Raw genomic sequence first — 24,200 nt, 5'->3', positions numbered from 1 at the left:
AGGGGGCATATCTAGAGTATGGCATGCCAGGCATCTGCCCTGGGTGCCAGTTGGGGGGAGCTTGGCACAGACTTATAGGGAGGTTAGCAGCAGCAGTGGCACTCACCCTGCCCTGTTTGGGGCACTCTGGGGGCACACTCGTTCCTTGGTGTTGGGGCCACCTGTTGGGGCCACCTGCCCTACTGAAGGTCCATTTGACTCTGAAGGATGGTGGTGTGGGGAAGATGGTGGTGTGGTGGTGACTTGATGGTGCAGGTGGGTCATGTTGCCGCATTACCACATTGCCCTGCCCCAGGCACCATGAGTGGTTGGCAACCTTCAGTCTCGAAAGACTATGGTATAAGCCTACAGCACCCGGTATTCCCAGGAGGTCTCCCATCCAAGTACTAACCAGGCCTGACCTTGCTTAGCTTCCGAGATCAGATGAGATCAAGCATGTGCAGGGTCACACGGCTGAGCCCACCAGCCATATCTGGTGTCCCATCAGAGGTTTGATAAAGCTCTTGTTTTCTGCCTGCTTTGGACAGCCAAACAAGTGAGATGGTGGAATACTTGGCTGGGCACAATGTATGATTGGTGATGCAGGCCCGGACTGAAAGCTAGAAGTGCCCTTCAGCTAAACAATCTTTCAGTACTCATATGTTTGCCAGTGTTCCCTATTCAATAAATGCAGGGATCATATCTTCACAGAGCCTTAATTCTTGCTACAGAAACGTTGGGAGGAGGGGAGACAGAAGAAGCTGTTGTTGACTTGCATTGTTGACTGCTTTTAGGTCTGATTAGCGATGGTGCTGACAGGTGTTTTGACATGACAGGCTGTCAGAACATTCGAGAGCAAACATCTTGGATATGAGCTCGAGGACCACAGAAGTAATTTGAAAAAATAAGGACTGTCAAAGGCAATCAGATAGAGACATGGATCTCTATTACAGGTGCCACTAAATAGTCCCAAGGTGGCATCACAATAGACAAGAGATTCACAGGGGACTGCACAGATTTAGTTCTTTATTTTTCAGATTTATAGTCTACTCTCCCCACCAAGACATGGAGAGGGTAACCTCTATCTGAAAATAAATATCACTATAAAATACTGTGGAACGGTTTCAAATAGACCCCCCCCTACCCACCCACCCACCCACTCACCCACTCACTCACTCACTCACTCACATTGTAAACATGCTGTTAAAATCTCAGGTCTGGGCTATGGATCCTTGCCTGTGAGGTGTTCTTCCAACCTATCTTGTGTCCATAGCCGTAATTGGGGCAGAGCCCAAGGGGCACCCAACCCAGGCACTCTGCCAAGAGGGGGTGCAAGACTGCTCCCAGGATCCGTCCTAGTTGCTTTGTCCTTTTTTTGACTTAGATTGGGGTTTCCTCTTAATTCCTGCTTTCTGGGTATTTCAGAGAATACTGTATAATCCAGGTTTTTTATTTTTTTTTTGGGGGGGGGGGGTATGCCACCCAAACTGTTTTGACACACCTGATTTACATACTTAACTCTGTAAAGCACAGGTCGGGCCTCGTCATCCATGGGTTTGTGATCCATGGATTTGACTCAATGTGGATTGCAAGCCTGCATTGGAGGGCCTCAGAGGATCTCCTGTATTTGACTGGTATGCATTTTGGAGAAGCACAAATGATATTACATTCCTGCCATGCCTATAATGTAACATGCAAAAAATAACATCCCCTATGCTGAATTATATGCATGGTCCTTCCTCCACAACAGGTGAGGAAGGGTCACATATAACCACCATACACAGAATATTATGGTGGACAGATGCATGGGAGCTCCTGTGCTTCCTCACCACACATATGGGTAAGCCATAGAGTGAATGCATGAACAGAACCTATGAACAAATCCTCCATTGTACCAGTGCCCCCAAGAAGCCAGAGGGGTGGTTTTTAAAGCTGAGCATGATGATATATTGGCTGTTTCATACATTCTAGTGCAATGCCTTCCCCGTCACTGTAGCCCATGCTCAGTCGTGATAACGGTGAGAGAGCGTCAAAGGAGAGTTCTCCCTTATCATGGAGACCCCAGTTCTTCTCACCCAAGATGGGCCCAAGAATGTATCACTTACTTCTTAATTATTAAAGAGCCACCATGGCAGGCTAAAAAATTGGTGGGGTCACAAAAGCTGCCTGCAAACCATCGACTGCAGTTCGTAAATCTCCTGCGCATTGGGGGATTGCCATGCCTGCAGGACAAGAGAACCACAAAGGGCTTGCTCTCTCAGTGTCAGTTTTGCAGCGATCGCAAATACTTAAGCAAATAATGAGCTCGAAAGTGACGCATAATTAAAGGTTTCTTCAAGACGCACTCGGGCTTATGTTTATTTTAAGGGTGGCGGTGAAATACATTTGCACTCACAGATGTTTCTAGAGGTGTCACTTTCACACATCTCGCTGCACAAATAGGGTCTAAGCACATAATGCATTATTAAGCAGGGACATGAATTTCAAAGAGAATAATATTACATACAAATAAATCAAATATTTAAGTTTAATAGTCAAGAAAGATTCTAAGCACAGACGCCTGGAAGAGATTTAGACAAAGGACAGACAAATGGCCCGAATCCAACTATACATGCATATGCTACCAAAGTCCTGATCAAATTAACAAAGATTTGTATCCTACACAGATAAATGTGCTCAGATTGGACATGGAATCCACAGCTGTGCAACTGCTCCAATTCAAAGAAATATCAGAGGAATATGCTTAGTACTACACTACATACTTTGAAGATAGAATGCACTAATGTTCCCTTACATCGAGTAGACCTCTGGGGCCTGAAACGCTCCCGTGGGGTGCAGTACACCCTGTTGGAGCTGTGAGTTGTCTTCAAGGGCAGCCCACAAAAAATGCACTGCAGTATCCAGTGGGGGTGGGGGGTGGGGGCTGGGAGTATCGAAAGGGAAAGGGGATTTAAATCCTCTTTCCCCTCTGTAAGCCTCCTGTCCCACAATGGTTCTCCTAGAACCTGAGCCAGTGATTTTGCTGGCATAAATCCAAGGAGAGAAAGGGGGCTGGAGGACTGCAGATAAGAAGGATAGGAGCTCGTGTGCGTCACTGCCATGGGATCCACCCCTTCCCACAGCCTCCCTGCCCTGTTACTCCCCCCGCCCACCCATTTTTGACCCTTCTCAACCCCTATTCCTCCCTCTCCCCCTCTCCCTCACATACTGGCTTATGTGTTCTGGTGGGCAGCTAGCACAGTGACAACGCATGTGGGAAGGCTCCAACCTTTCCACTAGCGCTTGGGCAGCGCATGCTGCTGGAGTACGCTTTCTGGCTGCCTTACGGCAGCTAGAATACTAGTTCTGCCAGTGGGGCAGTCCAATAGGATTGATCTGCCCCTACTGTTACTTAGAATATTTATGGTCCAACAAAAAGAAGAGCTCCCAAAGTAGCTTACATGACAAAGGAATGACAAGATGGCTCCCTGTCCTGACGCAAAGGGCTCATAATCTAAAAAAGAACTCAAGAGAGAGAGAGCTGAAAATGAGAGCTGGATGGGATGCTATGCTGGGATGAACAGGGGTAGGTGCTCTTTTCCTGCTAAATATAGGGGGTCAGGATGATACTTTAATCATCCAACTGACCCAATGGTAATGGTTGGCAACCTTCAGTCTCGAAAGACTATGGTATAAGCCTACAGCACCCAGTATTCCCAGGTGGTCTCCCATCCAAATACTAACCAGGCCTGACCCTGCTTAGCTTCTAAGTTCAGATGAGATCGGGCATCTGCAGGATAACATGACCCAATGATGAAAATGTATTAACAGAGCAGTTGAGGAAGAGCTTGGATGAGGCGCTCTCTCTCTCTCTCTCTCTCTCTCTCTCTCTCTCTCTCTCTCTCTCACACACACACACACACACACACACACACACACACACACACCCCAACAATTAAGCAAACTGGCCCATTGGTGAATGGAGGGACTGGGATATGCCCACATCATGAAATGTGTAGATCCTAAATTGCATGGGACAGCTCAGCCTGTTAAAAGTATCATCTGAACTGACCCACAGTCACCACTTTAAAAGCTACATCTATGCTTACTTTGCAAGCATTAGCAGGTGATCCTCCTAACATCCATGAAAGAAATGGAAATGTGAAAATGCCGTGCGCAGCCTGGTGCAACAAAAATCTGCGCAATTACAGTGGAGTGAACTCCATCTATGGTTCACGAGGGGTGTGAGTCCTACTGAGTAAGCACAGCCTGCAGACCAGCAATTTTCAATCTTCAACCCATGGCACACTTATAAGCCGCTAAAATAGTTAAGGCACACCATCAGTGTTTTGACTATTGACAAGGCACACCGCACTGCTGGGGAGGGTGGCTCACATCGCCCAATGACCCTACTAATAAATGGCCCTCCCCCAAACTCCTGCAGCACACTTGCAGACCATTCACTGCAAACCAATGTGCTGCGGCACACTGGTTGAAAATAGCTGCTGTAGACAGTGTGTGTTTGGCGGAGACCTTTGGCGGGTTGGGACTCAATCTCCTTAGAAGTGATTTGCACATAAGCAGCTTTGACCTTCCCTGTCAGGATGGGAAAGGCAGGGTGTAAATGCTTTAACCCACTTCTGCCCAGCCCACAGGTGTACACATTTGATCCCTGTTGCATATATGCAACATTGGGCAGAAACGGCTTAAAACAGTGGCTATGCTTCCACAAGTTTTGCATGATTCCCAGTGACATTGTATACCTATAAACAAAAACTGAATTTAACCACTGGTGGTATCCAATTAACTAATGCTTATGAAATTGGCTAGAAAGCACCTTCTGTTACCTTTCATAGCTAACCTCAGGGTTAAGGCTACCACGCTGAGGTCTAAAGGCTAACACTGCGTACATTAGCATTTTCTTCTTTTTGGCATTGATACACTATGTGTAAGCCTCCAGTTCTTCGTTAGCGGAAATACTGCCATTTAATTGATATGAGAAGCAGCCAATTAAGACTGGCGTCACTCCAGACCAATCAGGGGATATGATGTTGGTCGTCTTGCCTACCATCAGGAGGCAGAAAGAAAGTGTACCTGGCAGTTGTGTTCCCAGATGGCTCTCCCGAGCCGACCAATTCAGGTGGAAGATTTGCAATCCCGACCACACAGGAAGATAATGAGGGCAAATGTTTCCATCTGGAATGCCAGTCTCAGTCACTGCAAGGCAAAAGGACAGGCTTTTTCCTCAATGACAAATGGGCAGCAAACATCACCGGTCCAAGTATAATTAACAAGCATCTTTAAGTACTTGGGAAGATCTGGGAAGGCTTGGGGTCTCCTCCAGCCATTTGACACTGCTGGGTGCCGTTAAACAGTGTGATCAGACATCCTTAAGATGGCAGTAGCACAGATGCATTGAGCTTTCACTGTTTCTTGGGTTTTAATTAAAAGCTGATTTGTGAAGCCTCTGTTGATACAGCCAAGGAATGCACTGGCTTCTACAGTCTGAATCACCCAACCAGTCGAAGGTTTTGTTTCCGAGTGTAGGTAGTCCAGTGGTGCACGTTAAATCGTCCTGATACCAGCAGCCTGAAATTAAAATTCAGTGTTACAGTCTCTCATGCGGTTTTCAAAGCGTTACCCATCATGCTTCAAATGGAGACTTTACTTTCCAAATATCTTTTTGGCAGCCGTCTGATTCCCTACCGAACAGAACTCTCTGTTATATTTACTGGAGAATCAACAACCCCGTCAAGTCAGCGCTTGTCTTGACGGGAATTTGAATGCACAGAAGTCCCCCTGTGTTAGATGCCTGGAGATAATTGGAATCTGAAACCAACTGTGTCCACAGGCTACTGCAAAAAAAGAAAAAAAGAAAAAAAGGGAGGACTCTTCCTACATTCACCCTTTGTTCATTCTTTTGTTTACAGCGAGGCATTACAAACGGGCCCGGCTCCAGCAGATAATTACACATTTCACAATAAATTGCCACTATATCCAGGGAAAACTGGAAGAGATGACTCCTGTAAACAATCCACAAATGCCTTCTTGCTTGGTATGGAGAGGCATGATATTGGCTGTGTCGTCCGATATCAAAGACCTCTGTTTTTGTTCAGTTTGAATCAGGGCTTGTTTACTGTCAGTGAAGAGTTAAGGCTAGTCTTAGTTAACACTAAGCATTTGCCAGTTCCACCCCTGCAAGTAAACTGGCTTCTCTCTGGTGAAGTGCTGGTTCATGTTGCTTAAGCCAAATGAGGGCATGGGATCAGAAAGGTCATCTTTTTCATGGGTGAACCAACCCATGGGAGAAGATGGTGAGCTTCATGAAATGCGTCCTCAGCGTCTAAAGAGGAATGGAGTAACTGGCCACATGGTCCTTGTTTTGTCAGCCGTCTCGATGACTGACAGTAGCCAATCGGTGTGCGGGCTGGCTGTTGCAAGGGATGGGGCAGGAGAGGGGGTGGAAGAGAATTGACTGGTGTTAATTCCCGAGGCATTTTTCATGGTCATTTCTTTCTGACTTGCTGGCAGCAAATCAGAATACCCAGTACAGAGGTCAACGCAACCCAGAAAGCTCATAGAGGGATCCCGGCCAGTGCTTTGTGGGCTGGGAACTAATTAACAGCAGACACAAATGTGGGAAAGTTGTTTCTCCTCTCTTCCTACGGCTTCAAGCTTATTGAGTGCTTTTTTGCTTATGGGTCCAAAAATGCATGAATGTTACTAGCATCATGAAACGCACACCCTGAATATGGCTCCCATCAGGTGTTCAAATTGCCCTGTTTCCTTCCCTCTGGTGAATTCAGGCAATGTCAGGTGTTCAGAGCACATTTTCCACCCTTCCTTCTTCCTGTGCATCCTGCATTGATCAGTCCCAGTCTTGGCACCTTTGTGCCACGGCTTCCCACTCCCACGTGTAGCAGATATGGATCTGAAAAATGTGGTCTTTGGCAAAGCCTTGCCACTGATCCAGAACTCCCTGCTATCTTTCATTGTCTGTCTTATGCACAGTGGCGACAGTAGGGGGCGCAGGGGCTGCAGGCCGCACCAGGTGGCGCGCACACGGGGGGCGCAGTGACACTGCTACTCACCAAAATGTTTAAAATCTTGATATTTGCGAATAATACCAACATGTTATATATCACGTGATGCGTAATTTCATGCACAATGCAGTGAAACAAACCACATTGAAATATCTCTATTCCAGCAAACGTTATAGCCAAAAAACAAGTGGGGGAAGGGGTGATGCCCTGCCCACTGCATTGGAGAAGGTCCATCATAGGGCTGGCACAAGCCCTAGTGACACATCCACAGTCAAACCGAGGGCACAGTTAGTGCTTGTGACAGTCCTCTATTCTATGTGAGCGATTTTGTTGCGAATGAACAGTCAAGAGGCAATATTTGATTTCCTTTTTCCTATCACTGGAAATTCCCCTGGGGGCTGGGGATAAGAATAGGCCCTCGGTTTGGCTGTACTTGTCGTAAGAGGCGACTAAACAGCCACCAGGTAGATGGGACTTGTTAGCCTGGGAAGGCAGCTCATCTGAGAAAAGGAAAACTCTGATCCCAAAACTCCACTGTCTTGTGGCTAGATCCCGTTATGGAAAAGGCTTCAGGAGACAACCTGGAGGCAAAATCCGGAGCCGGAGTCCCTGAGGCAGCTCATGGCTGAACACAGTCACATTCTGTGACGCCACTGGAACCAACCGTATTGGCCTCTGCCTTTCCGTTGGACAGTTTCAGCGATGTGGAGAGGGGGGATTTGCTGCATGGGAAACAGTCTATCCTCCATATCTACTTTACCCAGGTTTCATGCACTGGCGAGGACACTCTGTTCCAGAACCACCATTCAGAGCGCGATACCATAGTCTTCCGAGACTGAAGGATGCCAACATGGATTACTGGAAATTAGGCTTACAGTAAAGATTTTGGGGGGGTTGCACCTTCCACCCTTGACTGCCTCTTTCCTGCCAAACCACTCGGCTTTGCCACTGACCACTACTCAGGGTTTCCTCACACTAATTAGTTTTCCTCCGAGTGTGCATGTTAACACCTTCTTAAAGGTTCACCCACTAACAGTAGTTATGCATGAATCCTTTACAGATATTGTGATTTGTGCATTGGTCGGGAGAGGAGCTAGGATTGCACCTACTGACATCTCTCCCTAGTGTTATGTATTTGAGGTTCCATCTGCATAAGGCTCTGTGTTCATACATCCCAACACATGCAGAACAAGGGGTCAAACATAACACGACCAACAGAAGCTCTTTATCCAGCCCCCGTTAGAACTGGACTCCCCCAGAGCCATGCTGTCATCAACGCCGCTTCTGCTGAGGCTCTGGAAGTCAGAGATGGAAGGAGGCCTCAAAAGGCAAGGGATACTATTGAGGAAGGGGCAGATCAGGAGGGGTGAGTGAGGGGGATGCTGCCGAGATGCTGGTCGAGCCCTGTTTGCACGTGGGCCACTCGTCAGCAGTGCCACTTCTGCTGAAGCGTCACTTCACAGATCACCTCTCCGCTGCTGAGTTGCAAAGTGACCCCTCTGCAGAAGCAGCACTGCTCAAAGGGTGGCCCGTGTGAAAACTGGACTCTCTCATATCTGGAAAATGCGATCAAGATTTGCCTATTCTCACTTCCGTCATTTGCAGCAAATGCATCTACATGTGAGAACAAAGTCCTGATTTCTGGCCATCATCTGCTTAATGATGTCACTTCCTGCTTACTGACATCACTTCTGTCCCTCAGCAGGCACCGTGAATGCTATTCAGTCCAATGTATGAAACAAGTTTGACATCCATGCTGTAAATGGTGATCTATAATACCACTGAGGGCGCAATGCTGATTCTCACTTGGGCTGACGCAAGTCCCTTGCACCGGCCCGGGAGTATCGCAAAAGTGCCGTAAAGCAATTTTGTGCCACTCTTCTGGAAGATACGCCGGCTCACAGATGGGCCCCAGAGAGAGGGTGAGTTTCGGCCCAGGGCAGTCCGGGGCTGCTCGGATTTACGTCACCTCGACAAGTGGCGCAGTTCCAAGAAAACCCACTGGGGTTGCTGTAGCATGAGAAGGGGTAAGCAGAAATGTTTCCCCTTGCCTTGGGCTGGCCTGTAGTCAGTCCAAAACTTGTGCTGGATAAAGCAGAGGTCCACTGGCCTGCCTGTTTCCTGCACAAGTTAGGATTGGGCTGAAAAATGGTGCAACACACACATACAGAGCATGCATATGAACTGCAGACGAGATTGGGAATTGGGGAGATTGGAGGGAGATTGGGGATAGGACAAGCAGGCAATATCCTAAGCCCACCTTCATCCGTACCCAGATTTAACCATCTGCACAGAGCTGTGATATCGGCATATGATATGCTGTGCTTTTATTGCACTTCTGTTTTTTGTTTTTTTTAATTTTGTTATTTTGACCTTCTTGAGTCTCTCGAAAGCATCTCAACTTCTGAACCCAAGCGAATGAGCAAGAGGGAGAGTGGTGAGCTTTGTGGTGGGGAATTTCCGTCCACACACATTTTCGAAGTGTAGGAAGCAGGGAAATTGGCCTCTTTGGGAACTGAGACAATTTCTAGCACAATCATACTGCTCGCTGCGTCTTTACGGATTCCTATACAGCATTACGGTAACTGCAGAACAATAGAGCAAAAAACAGTTGAGATGTCTCCATTTAACACTGACCCACAGTAAACTGCTAATATATAGATATATGGTGACTTCACAGACAGCCCCATTCAGCATGATTATTGGTCTGATATTGTTGAAGCACATTGCTTTTGAAGGCAATTTCCAATGACAATGGGTAAATTGGCAGAGCAAGTAAGAGAGGAAGCGAGTGAGAGAGAGAATTTCTTGGCTTGCACTACATTGAATTTCAGGCGCTCTTAAGAATTACTCCAACTCATTTATACTGGAATTTTTATGACTAATGTGGTGCACAGGAACCTTCCCCTAACAGAAAAACCCTAGATGTGTGCGATATTGTGCTGGCTTAGATGAGTCAATTTGGGCGGTTTCTCCTTTCTGACCTCAGTATTCTGCATGCCTATAACTTTGGATGGGTATTGGACATGTCTGACACGAGCTTCAGCAAAATAACAGGCCAGGGAGAAACCACCAGCACCTTCCTGGGTTTTACTCACACTCTGCACTGCATGGGAATGGGGGCTAAGATCCAGCTTATCTGCTGTGTCCCAGCCCTGCCTCCTGCTCCCCACCTGCCCATCCATGGGATAGCCCTCCCCCCACCCTCTCCCTGCCCTGGGATGCCCCCCTCCTGCCTCTTCCCTGCCTCCTCTTCGTTCACCCAGACTCTTACGTCAGCTGAGCTCAGCTGACCCAAGCCTCCCTAACCATGTAGGCGTGGAGGCTGCATTCAGCCTCCACGGCCCGGCGCACATCCCTGCACATGCCCAGCCAACTCTAGAGGAGGCGCAAACATGTTTTATGGCACATTTACAACCCTCCCAGGTCAGCACAAGGGACTTGTGCCAGCCCAAGGGCGAGTTAGGATTGTGCCCTAAGGGATGCAAGTCTGTAAAAATCTAAAGCAGTGTGGAACCAGCTGACCCTGATTAAAATAAAAATAAAAATTACGATTCGGAAGGCTAGTCTAAAAAGAAACATTTTTAGTCCCCACTGAAAAGCCTCTGGAAAACAAGGAAGCAGTTTGTAAACTGAGAGGGAGGGAGTTCTCTAAGTTTGGTGCCACTACTGGGAAGACCCTGTTTCTTATCTCCATAGGCAACAACACCTGTGAAAGAGGCCTCTCTAATGACCGGATGAGACAAGCCAGATTGTATGGGAGAAGACAGTCTCTCAAATACCCCGGCCCCAAGCCTTATAGGCTCCAAGCCTTAAAGGTCAAAACCAGCACCATGAATTGGGCCCAGAAACAAATTGGCAGTTGATCAGAATTCCACACATTCTGCACTAATTGCAGTTTCTGAGTGTCATGGATATGTACAGTTCAGGCCTAGTAGCATTGCAAGGACTGAACCAAGCTAAAACAGTAACACAAAAGTGGCTTGCATTTCCTAGCTGCTAGGATTTACAACTCAATGGAAGGTGATTATGTAGCACCTAGGCAGCCAGAAAGACACCCATCAAGGATGGAATGCAGCTGCAGATCTCCATGGGGGAGGGAAGAGCTGAGAGGGCGAGCTTCCAGCCCCACTTCCGGAGGACAGGGTCTTTTGTTCCTTGTCTCTTGGTGAGAGAAGTGGTGGGTGCACATCCTGCCCCTCCAGGACCATGTGGCCATAGGTAACTGGCCTGAGGATCTACAAAAGAAGCTGACCCAGGTGAGGGTTAGAGAATAATAGAGTTAGCCAGTTAGCTTTGTTGTTTTATGCTGATATGTTTCCTAGAAGTTTTTATGCCTCTAGCATTTGCTGCCTTTTGTAACCTTTTTGTAACCCTATGTATTTAATAAAGTAGAAAATCTTTTTACCATGTTGGTTCATTGTCTGTTGGGGACAAAGGTTCAGAATCCTGCCTAGCCATTCAGCAAGCTACCAAAAATCCTCATTGTGGACTAGAAACTTGAGGACTAAGACTTTAAGTAAAGAAAGTGCTCAGTGCCTACAAGGGATATAGTTAAGCCTAAAGGGTCTTGGTTTCCCTGGACTGAGGCACTGGCTCTTACAGGGTGGTGGCAGTACTACCGAACAGGGATCTTTGAGGGCTCTAGGGTTCAGAACCAACAACTCTGAGCACCCAAAACCCTGGGGGAGTGAGACCAAGTGTACGACACCAAGCCATCTTCAAAGGCAGCCCCACATAGAGCATGTTACAATAGTCTTGATGTTACCATGGCATAGATCACCACGGCCAGGTCCGCAGTTCCACTGCCACAGGAATGGTCGGACAGTTTCACGTCACGGAGTCATTTCAGAGACTGCTAGTCACACAAGAAGGGATTATCACACAGGGGATAGGGATTCAGCATGACCTCCTGGAATTGCTAAGAAGCAGGAGTCATACCACAGCAACTGCTGTTGCAGCAATGTAAGAAGAAAATGGATGTTTCGTTCTGACACACCTAGGAATTGCCATACCTTACAGAATTGGAGCTCCAAAGTCCCAGCGACGCGAGACAGGCTGAAACTAACACGTTTCTCAGAATTTCAAGGTGTCTCTTGCATTTAAGCCCCACCTTAACTGGCTTATGATGGTGCCCTTAAACGTAAGGCATTAATGGGACAAAACTGCAGTGGGAGAAGCTGGCTGGTGGATAAAACTGAGAATGAGTGACTTCTATCCCACAGTAAGGGGAACATTATTTTAGGTGGGGAAAAAGATATTACTAGAGATCTCAAACTTCTGAAGCCTTAGAATTGCTGCCAAAGAACAGTCTGATTTTCAAGGTCAAGGGACCCTTCCCAACAAGCCCGGAATACTGCGAGTTCTTGCATGTAGCTTTCTTGAAATGAAATGAATTGTCATGCAAGTCAGAAAGATGGGGAGGTAGAATTCACGAGAATTTCAGCCCAACACATTGAATGGTGCAGGACACCTACTGCTACGTTCTGTCTTTAGGGGGGATGTGAACACAGTCAGTGTTTAAATCTTCAAAGCAAATCCTCAGAGATTTTTTTTTTTTTCCGAGGAGATTCTGGAAAGAAACTGTATTTCTTCCATTTTTGACTTCAGAGACAATCTTAAAGTTTTTAAAAAAATAGACCAGATGATAATTCCATTCACCAGATGTATTCTCAGATCAATATAGTTTGAAAGTTATTGACTTCAACCTTTTTTTGGATTGTGAAACCAGCCACTTTTCAAATGCACTCTCTGGACTTACATAAAGTAAAGCAGAGATCAAGTTACTCTCATCATAGGTATCAGGGTGTCTTTGATCATTGCAATAGAAGAAGGACAAAGGATTAGATAATACCTTGGACAGCATCATATTTTATGCCTGAAGCGGTACCTAGCTAGACAGCTTAAGAGAAATGACAGAAGCCTTAACCACTTGAACTCCATAAAAGGACACGCACATTAACATTCTTGATGCAAGACCAAAACGTTTACACCAGTGATATATATATATTATTTTTTCAGCCAAGTAGACAGACAGTTATTAATGGTTGTGCTTTACTGGATTGCATATTGTGTTTCTGAGGTTCAATTTCCGAGGAAGTCCTGCAGGAAGGGGGGAGGGGAGAACTCACAGTTGAACGAGACATGACGTTGAAGCCGGAGTATAATTCAACACAGGCTGGTTTTACCCCAGAGCCAAAAACAGCAGATGGGCAACCCAGTCAAGCTGCCTAGACCCTGGCAGCTGAAAAGAGCTCAAGTTGGCTTCCCAAAGTCTTCTGTCCTACCCCACAATGTAAGCAGTATTGATATGATATCAGCATCTCAAGCTGGCCATTCTGGTCACCCTTGTGAAGCTTCAAACAACAATCCTGGAATCCAAAATTTATTTCAAAGCCGTTCTGGATGTGTTTCCAGCAAACTATTGCCCAAGCACAGGGCAGCAGTTCATGTACATAATCATTATGCTTTGTATTGGCAACCTTCAGTCTCAAAAGACTATGGTATCGCGCTCTGAAAGGTGGTTCTGGCACAGCGTCTAGTGTGGCTGAAAAGGCCAATCCGGGAATGACAATCCCTTCCACACCGGGAGCAAGTGCAGTCTGTCCCTGGTCTGTCTCCCTGGCTATGGGCCTTCCTTCTTTGCCTCTTAGCCTCAGACTAAGTGTCTCTTCAAACTGGGAAACGCCATGCTGCACAGCCTGCCTCCAAGCGGGCCGCTCAGAGGCCAGGGTTTCCCACTTGTTGAGGTCCATCCCTAAGGCCTTCAGATCCCTCTTGCAGATGTCCTTGTATCGCAGCTGTGGTCTACCTGTAGGGCGCTTTCCTTGCACGAGTTCTCCATAGAGGAGATCCTTTGGGATCCGGCCATCATCCATTCTCACGACATGACCAAGCCAACGCAGGCATCTCTGTTTCAGCAGTGAATACATGCTAGGGATTCCAGCACGTTCCAGGACTGTGTTGTTTGGAACTTTGTCCTGCCAGGTGATGCCGAGGATGCGTCGGAGGCAGCGCATGTGGAAAGCGCTCAGTTTCCTCTCCTGTTGTGAGCGAAGAGTCCATGACTCACTGCAGTACAGAAGTGTACTCAGGACGCAAGCTCTGTAGACCTGGATCTTGGTATGTTCCGTCAGCTTCTTGTTGGACCAGACTCTCTTTGTGAGTCTGGAAAACGTGGTAGCTGCTTTACCGATGCGCTTGTTTAGCTCGGTATCGAGAGAATGAGTGTCGGAGATCGTTGAGCCAAGGTACACAAAGTCATGGACAACCTCCAGTTCATGCTCAGAGATTGTAATGCAGGGAGGTGAGTCCACATCCTGAACCATGACCTGTGTTTTCTTCAGGCTGATTGTCAGTCCAAAATCTTGGCAGGCCTTGCTAAAACAATCCATGAGCTGCTGGAGATCTTTGGCAGAGTGGGTAGTGACAGCTGCATCGTCGGCAAAGAGGAAGTCACGCAGACATTTCAGCTGGACTTTGGATTTTGCTCTCAGTCTGGAGAGGTTGAAGAGCTTTCCGTCTGATCTGGTCCGGAGATAGATGCCTTCTGTTGCAGTTCCAAAGGCCTGCTTCAGCAGGACAGCGAAGAAAATCCCAAACAAGGTTGGTGCAAGAACACAGCCCTGCTTCATTCCGCTTCGGATGTCAAAAGGGTCTGATGTGGAGCCATCGAAGACAACAGTGCCCTTCATGTCCTTGTGGAAAGATCTGATGATGCTGAGGAGCCTGGGTGGACATCCAATCTTGGGGAGAATCTTGAAGAGGCTGTCTCATTATGCTTATGTTACAGAAATAAAGTTGATTTCTTGGGGAGCGGGGGGGGGGGGGAATATCCTGAAGGGCACACTTATGCATACCTAAAGGAGCTCTTTCAACAGTGAGTTTCTGTATGCAAATAAACACCCGCCCAAATCTTACTAGTATTCATCACATTTGTAGGCCATCTGTATCTTCTAAGCATGTATAAAATGTACTGCCCCCAATTTGTTAGTTATTCCAATACATTAGTGGCCAGCAGATCAGGTAATATTCTGCCTGCACACTTTTCCAAAAGAGCTCCAGGTTTACTTGGGGTCCGATGGATGACAACATGCAGACTACAAGCCTGTTAAAAGCATCCCTGCCTCACTCAAACTGTATCTGTGGCCCTGCACCTCTGACCAGTCCAGTCCAGTCCATCATTGAACCAAGCTAACTTTCATTGTCAGTGAAGTGATGACCAATCTGGCCATGATGTGGGAACATCTTTCTTTCAAACTCTGAAATCTTTCCTCCAAGGCTGTGGTGAAAGTCTCAGTTTATCATGGAATCCTGGCAGACCACAGCCTCAGCCTGGTCTTGTGATGCTCTGGTAGGAAAAGAGAATGTGAAAAGGAGGGGAGGAAGGAAGTGTTGTTAAGGACCACACCTCCTGAAAGTACCACAGAATGGACAAGTAGATGATCTCAGGTGACTGGACAGCACACTGCCCTCCACAGTCCTCCTGCAGGAGGCATTGCATCCAAATCCCAACAGTCATCTCCTCAGCTTTCCATTGCGCTTCGCCTGCCAATGCCAACAAAATGGTTCAGGGGGATAAGATGGACAGACAGATGGGACAGACTTTGCAGACACATTGGATATTTCATATAAGATGCAAGTAGAAAAATCCGTCCAGCCACTGAAGTACACCATTTTGGTGAATTGTCTTGTGTGACAAGCGCATAAATATTTATTCATTCATTTAATAGGTTTCTATCCCACCTTCCCCAGTAGGCATTCAAGATGGGTCACCGCAGCCACAAAATCCAATAAAACCCGAGATACAAAATAAAGAGCTAATAAGAACTGCAAAAGTTAAATGATGCTCCGATACATGGGATGTGTGGGCGCTACTATGTTCTGGAACTTCCAATAAAGGAAGTTAATATAATTCCAAAAGAAGCAAAGGTTAACAAGATAAAAATGATTTTATGCCCAAAAGAGAATGTGAAGACGAAGCCCCCTCTCCTGGTGCATGCAGTGGAACTCTGAGCACCAATTTAAGTTGTTATGGAGGATCAGTAGATTCAGAGATTGGAAAATAATGATCCCATCAAACGGCTAATGATGATGTACCAGAGTTAAAATGAAATCTTCTCTAACTGACCGTGGGCTGAATGATGTTTGAAAGTTGATGACAAATTAATAGGTTCCAGTGTGCTGTGCCAGAGACCTTTTTTTTTTCTTTTCCTGCAGAGAAGCCCTTAATTAACTGCCAAATTACCCATAGCCTGGCTCCTGTTGACCATTCCTGCTAATTATTTACTGTGAAATTATAGCCATTCTCCTCTGAATGTCAGGCGCATGGCTGATCCTCGCTTTGCAGTGTTCTATCAAGAGCACTACCCGACGATGTTAGTACTCTCGGGCTGAAGAGCTGTGCATGAACTAGAGAGGTCAATGCTGCTATTAGGAATGCACTGAATTCACTGGCTTGCATCGTGAAGTGTGTGTGGAATGGAGGGGATATTTTCATTAAAATGCACCCCTCCCCACCATTTTTCATCTGCCTGATGCTTTTGGTGTTGAGACTCTGCAGTATTTCTATAAACTACAATTCCCATCATGCTTCACCCTCTATGTTCTACAACACTGGGCTCATTCATTGTTTCAGAATCTTTTTTAAAAAATTTTTCATAGAGTTAGAATCAGCATAGCAGTTTGATGTCAAAAGAGGCTCCAACATGCTTAGCATGCTCCAACATGCTCCTAGTGGGTTGACTTGCCCACCGGCTCCCAAAATTCCAGAAGCCGCCGTCACCTGCATCTGAAGTGGACTACAGTCCACAAACCGATACGGAAATGAATTTGTGGCTAAAAAGCTAGAAAACTCTTTGTTGTTTTGTTGGATGACCACCAACTCTTTAGAAATGAATCGAGACCCACCACAGCTTCTGTGTAACTGTCAGGTGCTTCTTCACATGATCAGGGGAGCTGCGGACATTGTCATGCTTGGGAGAGAGAGTGAAGACTTACTTCTCCTGTACCCTGCCCCTCTTCTTCCCTTCTAAGAAATCTTTGTGAAATACTACTGTTCCTGCTGCCAACGATCTCAAGATTAGGTCAGATCCTAATATGGCAAGTGGAATGAAGCCTTGACAAAGGATCTCCCACCACCTCCTTACCATAGTTGAACCACCACCTCCTTACCATAGTTGAACCCTTGTGCCTCACTTATAGAGGTCTGTGTTTCTGGAGATTCCCTCCCATGCCCTATTCCACCCGATTCCTGTGGGTACCCTCTAGAAAGCCTTTGGGGAGGGGGGAGAGCAGATGCTGATGTAGGAAGGATAAGGTGGAGAAAATCTCTTGTGCAACCTTTATTCTGCTACCACAAGTTAGGACCCAACACGATAATATGTTTATTATTGATATAGTAGTATATGCAATATACGCAACTTAATATTCTCACATTAATCTCTTGTTATACTTTATTTTCTCAGCTGTTTTCCAGCTCAGTATGATAATTACACTTGCGTCCTCTCTCTCTCATTACACATCTCCACTAGCAACATCTAAACATCTAGACTAGCAAATGTCAACCTTTTTTTCATCCCATGGCACACTGACAAAGCCCTAAAATTGTCAAGGCACACCATCTGTTTTTTGACAATTGACAAGGCACTGCCGATGGGGGGCTCACATCCCCCAATGGCCCTACTAATGAATGACCCCAAACTCCAGCGCTACACCTGCAGACCATTCATATTACACCAATGTGCTGTGGTGCACTGGTCGAAAATCACTGGTCTAGACCATAACCTAAATTGGCTGAGATACAGTCCTCTTTTACTTGTTACTCTGTAAAGCACGATATTACACTGTACATAGTATTGATATAAATTGATGTCACTGTCTCTAAAACATCAACTGGTCTGCAAGATTGCTTAGAATAATTTGTTAGGGGGGAGAATAGAATGGCCATGTAATCAAGATCAACTATTCTTCACTGTTTTCTTGACCTATGCAAAGAAAAGCCCTCAATTTTTATAAGTCACGCAAATCATATTAATAATTAAAATTGAATTGTTATTTTTTTTCCTTGCTATAAATAGATCATTCATTTAAAAAAAGCTTTTGCATTCTGGAACTCTGCAGGTGTTGGGCAGTACAAGCCTGTTCTGGACAATCAATGTTTTGAACATGATTTTTCTGGAAAAGTAATTTCATCGCATGTAATCCGGTGAGAAAAGATCTGAGAAAGTGGAGGTGGGGACTGGGAAATGAGTCAAGCAGATGTACAGCATGACCAAAATGAACCGAGAACACGAGACTCCCCAAATGGTCATTCTAACTTTCATAAATCAGTCTAACTTCTTGGCTGATGATGGGAATCCCTGGCAGGAGTGTCCTATGCACCCAAGCAGAAATGGACCATGCAGCTGCAACCTTGCATTGGGTTACCCCTGCTAATTGGGTAAGAGGCACTTTTTCAAGTGGGTGCTCCTTTTTTTAGCAGGGCGAGAGTAACTGGCCCACCTCACCCCAGCACTGTCTGTTCTAGTGGCTGTCTGTTGGTATTTCTTGGCATCTTTTTAGATTGTGAGCCCTTTTGGGACAGAGACCCATTTAGTTATTTGATTTTTCCCTGTAAACCGCTTTGTGAATTTTTAGTTGAAAAGCGGTATATAAATACTGTTGATTGATTGATTGATTGCATTGATGCTCCAATCCTATTTGGGCCTTTATGACAGCAGATCCTGTAATTCATCATCATAAAGGGCACAGCGGTTGAGGAAATGGCATGCAGAATGAAAAACCCCAGCCAGCCCTAAGTTTGGCACCCTCCAGCTCATTGGTTGAGTCCATACAGCTGTCTATAGTCAAGGGGAGGTTCAAGGGGCTGACCAGTGGTGTTCCCAGGGAGGCGGGGGGGGAGTCTCAGGGCGCCACACGGAAGGGGTAGCAAAATTGTTCTCCACATCCAGTTGTGCCCCCCATTGCCAGTGCCACCACCTGCCTTCCTCTGCTTTAAAAAAATAGTGGAGGAGGCAGGCGGCCCTCAAAGTGGTGCAGAAAAGCTCTGAGTGGCTGTACTCACAGCCATTCTTGGCGCGGTTTGGGAAGTAATTGCGGTGACGTGATGATGTCACTGTGATTACTTCTGGGGGAGGGATGGCATTTTTCCCTTACCCCTGGCAACATAGAAGCCCGGACTGCCGGTGGGGCTTACCTAGGATTTGCCACCTCCAGGTTAGCCAATCAGAACAACGCAGGCTGGTGAAAGTAAGACTTGAAAAAGGTGGCAGTTCAGTTTGAATCAGGGCATGGGCTGGCCCCAGCTCTGAGTAATGGTTACCTGCCCATGACTGACTGCCCATCCAGGCTCTCTCTGGTGGTGAACAAGAAAATCACAGCCAAATGAGTATGCTGCAAGATAGGGTTTCACTGTGTATCTGCCTGCTCTTAGGTGTTTATCGTTTTCAGTCTTTTATTACATGTGCCTGTTTTTGCCATTATCTTTTCCCTCTTTGTGGTTTACCTGTTTTTAATATACTCTTGCTCTTTTTACAAGTCTTTCTGTGCAGAGGCTAGAATCCCGACCTCCCCCCATCCAGTCCCTGATGGTCTTTCTGTGATGGAGCTATCTAGAGCAGGGGTGCTCAATAGGTGGATCGCGAACTACCGGTAGATCGCGAGGCAAAATGAGTAGATCGCGGAGTGCCGACCCCCCCTTCAGGTGCCTCTGGGAGGAAACGCCGGGAGTAAGGCCCATTGTACTCAATGGGGCTTACTCCCAGGTAAGTGTGGCTAGGATTGCAGCCTCACAGCCTAATCCTAGGCATGTCTAGTCAGGAGTAAGTCCTGTTATACTCAGTGGGGCTCAAGGTACACCAACATACATTGTACACATAAATGTTATATGCTATGATGGTGCGAACATTGTAAAAAAAACTCTGGTAGATCTCCGGGCCTTGCTGGGTTTCTAAGTAGCTCTCGAGCCAAAAAAGTGTGAGCACCCCTGATCTAGAGCATGTGCCAGGAGCTGAGAAACATCTGCTAAAATTGAGTGTTGGGAGAGTTAGGACAGACAAAAGAAAATATTTCTTTACTCAGTGTGTTGTTAGTCTGTGGAACTCCTTGCCACAGGATATGGTGATGGCATCTGGCCTAGATGACTTTAAATGGGGATTTGACAAATTTCTGGAGGAAAAGTCCATCATGGGTTACAAGCCATGATGTGTATGTGCAACCTCCTGATTTTAGAAGTGGGTTGCCTCAGAATGCCAGATGTAAGAACGGGCACCAGGATGCAGGTCTTTGTTGTCTTGTGTGCTCCCTGAAGCATTTGGTGGGCCACTGCGAGATACAGGAAGCTGGACTAGATCGGCCTATCCAGTGGGGCTGTTCTTACGTTCTTAAATGAGGAGAGCTATGTTACTTGGCTTTCTAGATTATATAGCAGCTGCTTCTCTGGTGCTGAGGAGCCTGTTGGGGTCTACCTGGTCTACCTGTTGGTTTGCCTGTTGGGGTCTACCTGGATGGAAGGTGGGCTATTAATTAAATGAATGTTCCCTTACTTTTCAGCTCATCCAATACAATTTTGTCCTTCCTGTTAAACTGGAACCTTGCCGATTAATCAACTAAAGCTTTGGAGCATAATACTATCCAACTTACCAGCCTCAGTGCAGCTACCATGTAGCCCCAAGGTAAAGGGACAACTGTATCCTTGAGGAGGTCTCTGTGACTGCACCCTCCCACCACCGTACCATGCAGGACACACCCTGTTGGCACAGTTGCATCAGCACTGGAAAGTTGGGTAGGATTGGAACTTTGGTTGATGGATTTACAGTTTTCAGCTGTCGTGCATATTCATCAAATCTACTTCAACATTTTATATACTCATACAAAAAGCATGCTAATAACAAGAGCCTTAATGGACCAATGCAGTAGAAATGAGTTGAGTTCAATAGACATGTGCATAGACCATGAACCAGAAAGTGTCACCCTGACCGTAACTCATTTCTCTCAAGGAAGCAGTGTTCAGATGGCTTATGGATGGGGATATGAGGTCATTCCCTTCCTTTTTTCATGGGGAAATGAAACAGCAACATCACCTGTCCTCAGAGATTGCTTGAAAAATCCAATTCCATGAACACCAAGGAACAAGCACAGGAAAATGCCCAAAGTTCATGGCAGAAGAATTGGCCTCCATGGCCTTGATCAGTAGAGAGACTTTCTAGACATTAACTTCACATTCACTTTCTCATTAGTCTGAATCGGAAGTGTAGCTTTTGTGCGTTGATTGCTCTCAGGGACTTCCTCTGCTAGAGATGTATAAGCTGCTTTTATTAGAAATTTGGAGTGAAGTTCCTCTTCCTTTCAAAGAATTCTGTGAGTTCTCAGAAATGTAGGACCAGTTTTGCTGCTAGCTTTCGTGGAAGGCTTTCCTTTAAAAAAAAAATGACTCATCTTGATCATGTGCTTAACTCTGCCTGAAAAATTACCTTTCCACTAACAGTGCATGTTCAAACACAAGCACACACCATTTTGTAGAATATCTCCCCCACCCCTTCGTTGCTTGTCAAGTGAACAGAGCTGGGTTAAAAAGTCTTATTAGCTAGGCCTGTGAGACAAAGCGCTCTTCAAAATGGAAACTGGCTTTCAAACAGTCTTCTCACACCAACTTGGTTGGAAGCAGTCAAAAAATGGGCTGGGGGTGGGACATCAGAGCCCAAGAGTTGACTTCTTCCACCTTTGATTTCATGCTTTGGAAAGAGAGTTTATTTCAAAGGGCCTTCCATGCCACCCAAGCAGAAAGAAGCTAGTAGGTGAATCAGTTCAAAGGGGTGTGTGTTGAGATGCTATCAAGGTGGCTTTTGGCAGAGGTCCCTGCAGAATCCTCACCCCCTTCTTGGACCTGAACTGCCTTCATGGGTCAACATGGAATTGCAGCAGTGATATCACTGACACAGGTTTGAGTTGACACACCAGACTGACAAGGGTCTTCCTCTGGGCAAGGGAACAAATGTTCGCAGGGTCAAGATGACACAATACATTACAGCAGTGTTTTTCAACCAATGGCACAGGTGCCAGTGGTGGTTCTTGGGGTGGTCTCTGGTGGAACTCACAGGATCCCTGGATGTCTGGCACCCAGCAGTGAGACCAACAAAACAATGCAACAAACAGCCGTAGAACGACAGAGCTCTGTAGGCAGAGCTCCAGGGTGCGCTTTTTGCATGTTCAGAAAAGCCCTCCTGTCCGCTCTGAGCTTCTTAACTGGTGTTTATAGTGTCACATCTGGCCTCCCAACCTGGACATAACTGGCAATGATGTAAGCTTCCGGTGGTACTTCCAATAGGTGGGCCTTGTGAAGTGGTACAATGGGGGACAAATGGCAAGAAACACTGCATTACAGATTTTTAACATTAAAATAGCAGAATTAGGACCATGCCACTTTGAGAGGGAATACTGATTTCTTTAAAAATATACATACATACATGCATACATACAGGCATTTATATACCACATTTCTTGGTCATCAGATTTCTCCTCAGACTTTAATTCAAGGCGGTTTACATGGGCAGGCTGTTCTAAATCCCCGTAGGGATTTTTACAATTGAAGAAAGGTTCTATCTTTCAAGAACCACACAACATTTCAGATGGAACTTTTGCGGTCTGTTATCACTTTCTGGCCTCCTCCCACACAGGCTGACAAGCAGCTCCTTCCAAAGAGAAGGTGGAATAACTCAGCTCAGCTTGTCAGCTGCTTCAAGGTCTCACCATTCACAGTTCCGGTGGCCTCGAACTGGCGACCTTCGGATGTTATCTCTAGGCAAACGGAGGCTCAACCCTCTAGGCTCAACCCTCCATATATAGGTTGCCTTCCCTCTCCAATGGGAGATGTTCAAGGTGGCTTTTGACAAACTTTCAGAACACATGATCCAATAAAACAGTAAGGAAATACAAAATTGACACAACACAGAACATCCTCACAAATACACAAATCTGGCAGCACAACTCAAAGCAGCAGAAAGGAAGTGAGGCTCCCAAACACAAGGGTAAATAAATACGTTTTAACCCTTTCCTCTCATGTTGCTGTCCAAATGAAAATGAACTGTGGGAGGGAAACTCCCATTGGTGCCAGTTGCAGCTGCCCTCCCGTGTGGGCCACTTTTCTTGGGCCAGTGGCACAGGGGAGGGAATAAAAGCTCCTTCCCTGCACAACCTAGCTGAGATCCTGATCTTGTTCCATTCCCTCATAAGAACATAAGAACATAAGAACAGCCCCACTTGATCAGGCCATAGGCCCATCTAGTCCAGCTTCCTGTATCTCACAGCGGCCCACCAAATGCCCCAGGGAGCACACCAGATAACAAGAGACCTCATCCTGGTGCTCTCCCCTACATCTGGCATTCTGACTTAACCCATTCCTAAAATCAGGAGGTTGCGCATACACATCATGGCTTGTAGCCCATAATGGATTTTTCCTCCAGAAACTCGTCCAATCCCCTTTTAAAGGCGTCTAGGCTAGACGCCAGCACCACATCCTGTGGCAAGGAGTTCCACAGACTGACCACGCGCTGAGTAAAGAAATATTTTCTTTTGTCTGTCCTAACCCGCCCAACACTCAATTTTAGTGGATGTCCCCTGGTTCTGGTATTATGTGAGAGTGTAAAGAGCATCTCCCTATCCACTCTGTCCATCCCCTGCATAATTTTGTATGTCTCAATCATGTCCCCCCTCAAGCGTCTCTTTTCTAGGCTGAAGAGGCCCAAACGCCGTAGCCTTTCCTCATAAGGAAGGTGCCCCAGCCCCGTAATCAGCTTAGTCGCTCTCTTTTGCACCTTTTCCATTTCCACTATGTCTTTTTTGAGATGCGGCGACCAGAACTGGACACAATACTCCAGGTGTGGCCTTACCATAGATTTGTACAACGGCATTATAATATTAGCCGTTTTGTTCTCAATACCCTTCCTAATGATCCCAAGCATAGAATTGGCCTTCTTCACTGCCGCCGCACATTGGGTCGACACTTTCATCGACCTGTCCACCACCACCCCAAGATCTCTCTCCTGATCTGTCACAGACAGCTCAGAACCCATCAGCCTATATCTAAAGTTTTGATTTTTTGCCCCAATGTGCATGACTTTACACTTACTGACATTGAAGCGCATCTGCCATTTTGCTGCCCATTCTGCCAGTCTGGAGAGATCCTTCTGGAGCTCCTCACAA

The 24,200-nt window shown here is 46.4% G+C and overlaps 2 pseudogenes; both read right to left on the bottom strand.

Moving 5' to 3' along the window:
- Positions 1-342: 342 nt before the first annotated feature.
- LOC136655102 (5S ribosomal RNA) lies at positions 343-460 on the bottom strand (annotated as a pseudogene).
- A 3,193-nt stretch (positions 461-3,653) lies between these two features.
- On the bottom strand, positions 3,654-3,772 carry LOC136655074 (5S ribosomal RNA; annotated as a pseudogene).
- Positions 3,773-24,200: the final 20,428 nt, after the last annotated feature.

The sequence above is a fragment of the Tiliqua scincoides genome, chromosome 5 (genome assembly GCF_035046505.1).
Source record: "Tiliqua scincoides isolate rTilSci1 chromosome 5, rTilSci1.hap2, whole genome shotgun sequence".
NCBI classification, from domain to species: Eukaryota; Metazoa; Chordata; class Lepidosauria; order Squamata; family Scincidae; genus Tiliqua; species Tiliqua scincoides.
This window is presented reverse-complemented; position numbering and strand designations above follow the sequence as displayed.